The sequence below is a fragment of the Cryptotermes secundus genome, unplaced genomic scaffold (assembly GCF_002891405.2).
Source record: "Cryptotermes secundus unplaced genomic scaffold, Csec_1.0 scaffold568, whole genome shotgun sequence".
NCBI lineage: Eukaryota > Metazoa > Arthropoda > Insecta > Blattodea > Kalotermitidae > Cryptotermes > Cryptotermes secundus.
Genome location: NW_019725423.1, coordinates 2,391,119 through 2,399,732, shown reverse-complemented (window position 1 = coordinate 2,399,732; position 8,614 = coordinate 2,391,119). Strand labels below are relative to the sequence as shown.

Here is an 8,614-nt window from a genome sequence, read left to right as displayed (position 1 = left end):
TCCGAGCGAGCGAAGACAGTACATGCCTCAGACCGTCCGACTAACGTGACCGGTTTGTATGGTATAAGTAGTCAAAACAGCATCTTTAATCCAGCTACAGATTAATTAATTTGACTTTTATTACCCTATCATTGGTAAAGAGAAATTTTTGATTAAAATAAAATGAAGGCGCTGGCCCTTTAAAAGCTTGGAGGAACTCTCCACACATTCTAGATTTTAGACTGAAATTAGTGATCAGTTTCAATTTACTTCCTAGGGAAAGAGGTCTCCCTCATATGTGAGACTGAAAGGGACAGGTCTGGACATGGTGACCAGGAGGCATATTGTAACACAAGCAGAAAGAGGAATATCTTCTCCATTTCGTTGGTATTCACTTTAGTATCAAAGTATCTCTGCTCAAGCAGGTGCATCGGTAAATGTACTAACATGTCGAAGTGTTGCTTCCTGTTTGTGCTTACCAATAAAAATTAAGGGGTGGCCGCCAAGCAAACAAATGCTTTCTTATTATCAGATAACGACATGTCTCGGCTTAAACGGGTCATCATCAAGCGATTGTCGAGGAAATACACAAATGATGAGAAATTGCATATAAAGTAGCGTGCAGGTATAAACAGTTACTTTGTTAGTTACAATTGGCGGAGTCCGATATAATAGAATTTCAAATTAAGGCTTAAAATGTATATTAACATGAGAGGATGATCAACTTCATAAGCACATCTAATAGGAATCTTCTCTCTATATTGCTTGAATATAAGTCTTAGTTCTTAATTTAAAATCCAAAGTATATTTAGTATTGTGCCACATCCGATGAATTGTAACTGGAGATGTTTTACACTAGCACTGAAAGTTATACGTGTCCGTCACCATTTATGTACGTCTCAAGAAACTTCTGATGATGGGCTATCTAAGCAGACACATATTGAGAACTGACAATAAAAACTGTTGTTTTGTGATGGCAACCTCCCCAATTTTATGTCTATTTATACATACAATCCACATTGATTCATGGAGGAAACATATTTCAGCTCTTCTTGAAATTCGTTTCCACCTTTATGAATATGAAGGTTAAGGCTCGAATAAGAAATAATTGCCATTAAATGGCTTTTTAAAAACTAAAAAAATCACATTTATTTCTAAAAGATTAGAATTGTTTATTTTTGACACTGACGCTGTCTGACAATTTCCAGTTCAAACAAAAGAGAGTAAAATGTAACACTGAAATATATAATTGAATTTTTCACTATGTCTTTCCTTCAGTTGTGTTATGACGTATGGAAATAAAAAGTGCAAACAAACTTTAAATTACATTTGTCATACCCTAGATGACCATGACATCTGGTAAAGTGAACTGAGTTGAACTTCCATTTTTAGAATTTTAAAGCCTTTAAAGACATCAAAATTAAAAAGGACGTACACGTTCCATGATAAACAGGACAAAATAAAAAACTGCTTGTACGAGTATATTCTCCACAAACAGCAATATGAAACTATAGCAGTCAGACAAACTTTACATTTCTTTCTCCTCTCTTCAGGCGATCGTACGTTTAAAATAATTGGCCCAGCTGAAGAAAGCACTAATTTTGTTGGAAGAACTCGACAGATTGACTCCATCAGTAAGGAAGAGCAGAAACGAGCCAGACTCACCTGTATCTCATCCTCACAACTAAATTCCTTGAAAGTATATTTTCATTTTCCCCGTCTCTAAACTAGCCCTTTTCTTACCACAGTTACGCGGGCAAGACAAGCCTCCATTTTCTTTTCTAATAAACATAATCATTATATATAAATATGTGTGTGTGTGTGTGTGTGTGGAGTAAGGTAATTTCTTCAGTTCTGTCTATATATACTGTCATGTATTAGAGATTTGAGTGACTGAAAATAATGGGTTCTGGATTAGGTGACTGGACTTATTGGCACTTCTATTATAATTAAAATCAATTATAACAATTCTCAATCAGTGACTCTCTAAGACTCGCTTAATTCCTTCCTTTACTACGGGTGCCTTCTCTTCCACTGTGACGAATGCCTAACGAAGAATCACTGCACAGATTGAACGCCTCCTGAATTCTCTTACGAACGAATTACGACTCTTTTATAACTTCCAGGCTAGCACAATATAGGTCATCACCTATAGGCCTCCTGTTGTTACAGCGATGTGTCCTTGTTAATATTCGTTGCCACCGGAAATCTGTGTTTGTGGACTTTCTACTAGTTTCGGAGGTCTCATTGTTGACTGCGCAACCTCGAGATGTTTACTGTGCGTTGTCTAGTGATAGTTTATTCCGACTTTCAGGTGGTTCTTATTGAACCTTTGCCTAGCAATGGTCATATTCGTAAAAATACATTATCGTTAAGGAACTGCAGAGTTGCTTATATGTACAGTATACGTAGCAGGCTTATCAGCGTCCTTATGCAGAGTGCGAGATGCGTCTCCATGTAGAGACTGAAAGTGCAATGTCCTTGTTACTCATGGCAAAGCCATATAAGTACAGTTACTTAATTTCCATTTACTGTTTCTTTGTCACAGCGTTTTATCACCATTAATTATGTACCCTCTTACCACTTGATAACAACTAATGTCCAGGTGTTTGCAAAACATCAGAGTAACGTGGACACTTGCGGGTGTTTTTGTATTCCATTAAATTTATAACATCTCACGACCAAGATCCCTCATGTAGTCCTAATTGGAGTCCGGTCGAGATGAACGCTGGTACACTGAGGCCCCCACAGGAATTTCAATTAATCCGGACGTTGTTTTGGTGTGGAGTGAGGTGTGTGATGAGGAACGGCTCGGTATTACGTCTGCGGCAAGGTGAAGCAGCCCGCTAATATTCTCTGTCTAGTCCAAAATTTCCTCAACAAACTAATTGCTCAAACAAACCGGTTCATATTGGCAAATAGTTCTGCTTTAACAGGTAACTTCATACGTGCTGTGAAGAGGATACCAACCTTCTTTGGGATATCAAGGAACCCATCCTCATTCATCAGCTCTACTTTACTTCTAATGGCAGATGGTATGTCTGGCAATAATGTCCACGTCCTCTCTCCGCCTGCACTCCTAGTGCCCACGGGGGTATTAGTTGTATGATACGTTACCGTCAAAAGTATCTGTATTTGCAGCATATTGTCGCTCTTCGTGGAAATTTGCCGGTACCATTTTAAAGCAAATTACTTTTGATCAGAAAATCTCTTCCCATACAATATATTACATTTAAAAAAAATATGTCACATTCCCTAATATATAAAACTAATTAACGTAAAGTATAAACATAGTTTAAATAAGATGGTACACCTTAATAACACGAGATCTTTCAATAATAAACACGATTCCAGGTCAGTCCATGTAGGATTTGTGGTGGACAGTGTACCACTGGATCAATTTTTCTTAGATTACTTCGGTTTCTTCTGCCAATTCTTATTCCAATAACTGCTTAATATCTGTTAATTATTCTGTCATGGACGCAATACAGTTCGACACTGACAGCGTTTTTAAATTATGTTTTGTGAAATAAGTAGAAAACTTTAAGGACAGCAGCAGCTGCAGAATTATTTTGTAAATGAAATGTATTACTTAATTGCATGGAGATTGTACTTTTAATGTTGCAAGAAATAATCTTCTTTGTCATTTCAAATCCCAGTTAACTTTGCTTCTATCACTATGCAACCATTTTACGAGTTATCAGCAGCCTTGGGAAGGACGTCCACAAATATGGCCCTTTATTGCATAGATTTTCAAAGTAATCTATAGAAATTGTTTTAATTGGCACTTGGAATTTGTTCCAAATGAAATTTCTGTCATGCCAAAGTCGAATTCTACCCAAGGGCAGCGGGAGATCACAGCTTCGTCCTACACAACGATATCACTTTCTAGTCAATGGATACAGATAAGGGACACAATTCAGGCCATGTACACGTGAATGATACCAATAACACCGAGAGGTGAGAGAGCTGATCTAGGGATAATTCATTTTTCCGTAAGTGTCCGATTGAATTATCTGATGGTTCACGACAATACAATATACTTCGCCGGTTTCCCGTCCCCCCCCCCAGCAGAACGAAGAGCCTGCACAAACGTTGCAATCATTTCTTTACAAACTCTTAATGATACCCTTTCCAGAATATTCTGCTTTACATAGCCCCTGTAGTCGAAGAGGTGAAGTACAGACAGCTGTTTTATCTTTCGGGAGGTGACGTTTTGTAGTCTGGTAGTCTGGTCGTCGATCATCGTCGGCCCAGGGAAATATACTGGCTGCATATTCGAAGGGTAAGAAGCAAGCCCTCCTCTTGGGGGTTTCTCTTTTTGGTTTCTAAATAAAAACGAAGCGATGGATGATATTCAAAATACTTAATGACACTTTCATTATAAAGTATAAAGGCCTAAACTTACCTTACAAAAACCTTTAGTTTATAAATATTCTGATTCATTAATACTTACCTTTTACATTACCTACCTTGTTTCAAATCCGGAATATTTCTCTTTAAAGATAATATTGTCCCTAGGTATAAGTACTATGTCAGGATTGTGCTAGGTTCCGTACTGTATCAGTACTGGATGAAGCTTCATGACCCAGCTCCTTAATCCATGGAGATGCGGCTGTAAGTTGTCACTGGATAGGATTTTGTGTGGACTGCAGAACTAGCGAAAAGGAAAATACCTGTATATATATATATATTGTAAAATAATAAAGAGTCATATCTTGATAAAGGGATTTATTATTATTTTAAAAAATACAACATTTCAATTTACCAAAAGAGTTTTTAATATTAATCTCATTTTTAATATACTATGTTTATATTTCCTATTGGTCACATCCTGGTACATATATACCACGAGTGTAGTGGAAGGGAATAAACTGAGGATAAACGAAACCGACACGAAACAAATATCAATAGTTATTAAGAGAAAAGCAGACCCTCGACTTAACTACAATAAAAAAAAAATCATAATACAACAGTGAAATAATATCGTAACATAGCCTCAGCAAAGTCTGCTTTGACAAGTAAGAGAGCAATATCTGCAAGCAAGGAACACACATTTATTCAGTTCAGGCAATATGTTGAGAAGGTAGAATATATAAAATTGTACAATTTTTGCCTCATAGTATGTCCTTTTTGTTTCCATGCAAACAATATCAAGTGTATTGCACCTTAATATATAAATAAATATTAAATACTAGTGTAAAAGTTATAATTCTTGAGGATATAAACTGACTTTGTGTACATGAGGAATATGACAAATTGTAAACTATACAGTTCCGTCAGTCCGCTTGCTACCTCAGGTTGTAGCTTAATAGTCTCAATAAATAACTTAATGATACATAATCACATTATGGGACGATAAAACTGAATTAATTGTACAAAGTATTCAATTTTTAAACACAGAGCAGAATGCCTAAAAAGTGCCACAATAGAATAAATGTATTAATATTCGATAAGTGAATTCTACTAAAAGGACATTATTTGTGATCAGAAATTTGTACATGTAGAAGCTGCAGTTTTCTCTCCTTCTTGATGCTGAACGATAAGTAGCAACAAAAATAAAACGTGTGCCTTAATTTCATAACTGGAACCAGTGATGTCGCGAATTCAAAATAAATTCAAATTCAATCATGTACATTTCGGTGGCAATGCATCAAACGTTTCCATTCTTGGTAAGGAAAAGCAGCCGTAGAAGTATGCAGCCTGTTACCCACTTAAAGACACTTCCTAACACAGAATAACGCGTGGTTCTCCTCTCTGACTTTAATAAAATTTCCCTAATCTATTTTAAAACAGTCATTATTTAGTCAAAGATAATATGAAGAGATTAAGCTGTTACTCAAAAGTTACTGAAAGTGCTCGAGACAAATATTGCCACTGGTTAGTCACCATAAAAATCCGTGAATAGGGGTAACCAGCATTCTTTTGGGAGACTCAAGTAACCACAGCAAACCGCTGCCCTCTCTTAGACATTTGGACCTTCATTTATTTTATTACTGGATTATTCTCTTAGAAATATTTACTACTACTATCTTAATCAAATTGTTGTACTAGTTTCCAGACATTAGTTAAGGATTTTATTAACACAGCGAATTGTCTAGACAGCCGTGAAGCGACTTATTTTTTATTGGTTAATCCGAATTGATGCGACGGAAGTCCGACACTTGCACCTCAGCCTACGTCTTTTTCATAGAACCAGTGACATACGACACATGTGTCTGATTATCCAATAATTTATGCTATGCGCTTCAATGTCTCCTGGTAGAATCAGTGACAGACAACATAGGTGCTTGATTGTCCAATAATTTATGCTACGCAATGTAATGTGTCTTGGTAGAGTCAGTGACACACAACAGTTACTTGTTGGTCCAATAATTCATACTACGCTCTTTAATGTGTCTTGGTAGAGTCAGTGACACGCACTGATGGCCCACCAATATATACTATGCGCTGTAATATGTCCTAGTAGAGTCAGTGACACGCACTGATGGCCCAGCAATATACACTATGCGCTGTAACATGTCCTAGTAGAGTCAGTGACTTACACAATAAAAGTGCTAAGGTTCCGATACTTTATGCAACCCGCTCTGCGTCCTTGAACACCATTTGTTTCATGAAGCAGATTAAGTGCAGTCCTAGGTTCGGTTTCGCTCCGTTTCGGACAAATTACTACTGAGCCTCGCCAGCAGAGTCATCCTTGGTTTCGGGCCCAAAAAGGACACTAGATCATATTTTTCTCCCTCACGACCCTGGGAGTAGTGTAACTACACCATCCCTAGGGCTTCCGTAGTGTTCATCATTCATCAGTGATAGGAGAAGAGACAGCATAATGTTGATCTAAAGCCTTTTAGCTTCCATTTCGAATTCAAGGGTCACTTATAAGGCAGCCTATTTCTACTGCTATTTGATCACCGCCGTTTCGAACATTGCGACTTAAGATTTGTCAAAAAATATAAGAATCCCTTCCCTTCTCGTTCAGCCAATCATCTGAACGTTCTCGTATAAGGATTATTCTTGTCCATGTCGCATCCAGCTAAAAGAGCATACAAAATCAAGACTGAATTTTTAAGAGCCTTTCCAATACAGTCTAAAAATTAAGCATATCATTTTCATTAGGGTTACTTTCTTGGGATAATCATCAAAAGATTGAATAAAAATATTAATTCATAGAATTACCAAAGGAATTGCAAAACAGGAAACTTCAAGTATTGGGACACGCGCTAGATAATTGCCTAGAGATGCTGAAAATAATTTTGCTGTCAAGTTCTGCTTGTATTGAAGCGTTAAATTTTGCTGACAGGAAAGTTATGAGTTTTTTTGTTTACTTTTTTATTTTATATTTATGGAGGTACCAGTTAGATTACTTTGTAGAAATTCTAAGTTTCATTCATTATTTAGCATGTTCCGAAATATTCAAGTCATAAATTCTGTTATGCTGTAAATCGTTTTTAATTGACCATACTTATTTTCACAACAAAATTCAGACGATCCGGAACAAAGCAAAGTTTAAGCGAAAAATGTTACTTTATATAGTGACTGGAGACATTTACAGTCGTGCCTTAATCACGGACACGACGCCTGTTCATTTGTGCTAGCCTGCTCTCCTCATATTAACACACAACGAAAGACATGTAGCAGATTTCTTCAGGAAAAACTTCCAGCTGAGAATAACGCTGCAATTCGAAGTGGGTAACAAAGTTCAGGTAGAATTTTATATTATAAATATTACAAATCCGCAAAGTTATTAGGCCAAAAATAAAATGGGACAGACAAAACTGACACTTAAAATGTCTCTGCCAATATTTTCTACTCGAACTAATTTGTTATTTTACGCAATAATTCGGATGAAACACTGTTGCATTGAGTCCTCTGCACTCTGCACTCTGTAGTGTGAGTGTGGGGTCGCGTAGATGGCGCATGACTTCCCAGAAGCTGAAGCACTGCAAACGGAAGAACATTTATAAGGAGACCATCGTATCGGGGTTAGTGCTAAATAAAGAAATTCAATAGTTTAAGGGAATTAATAATTTATTTAAAGGACCATGCGTTCAATACATAATATTAAATATGTCGCTTTGTATTGAACATTAATATTCTTCTTATCCATACGTGCGCAATAGAACTGTGGCCACCTCACCACCATCCATACTGCAGTTCAGTTTGAGATCCCGTGCACTTAGTTAACAGGGAACAACTCCTGTCACTGAGATATCAGTTTCAAAGTAGTGAAAGTCTCCTATCACTTACGTAAAAAGAGATTATTTTGTACTTTTTCAACAGGAAGATTATTCAATTTATACGAGGGTTGGAACTTTAATAGTGGCAACACTGCTGTAGAGACGCAATGCAACTGAACCAAATAATGTCGCTTATACCACAGGTTAGTTACATACCTATTTTACTTCAGAGCAATTGACTCTCCCTTCTTACATCACGCGCATGCGCAGTGACATGAAGAACAGAGCCTCATGTTAGCTGGAGGTCTAATATAGTGTTGTCATTATGTTTTCGAAATAGGAACAACGGAGATGGATAAAAATGTGCCAGATACCGTACAGCACGACACTGTCATCAAGGTCTTCAAGAGGCTTCCGGGGAATCTGCATTGCTTTACAGAACAGTGGCAAGGTGGGTA

The 8,614-nt window shown here is 37.0% G+C and overlaps 1 protein-coding gene across 2 annotated transcripts in view; it reads right to left on the bottom strand.

The window, feature by feature from the left end:
* Positions 1 to 7,291: 7,291 nt before the first annotated feature.
* LOC111863396 overlaps positions 7,292 to 8,614 on the bottom strand; it is a 90,932-nt gene continuing 89,609 nt past the window's right edge. For both annotated transcript variants that reach the window (XM_033751035.1, XM_023849668.1), the window contains exon 5: positions 7,292 to 7,919. The gene's annotated coding sequence lies outside the window, so the exon portion shown is untranslated. The remainder of the gene's footprint in view (positions 7,920 to 8,614) is intronic.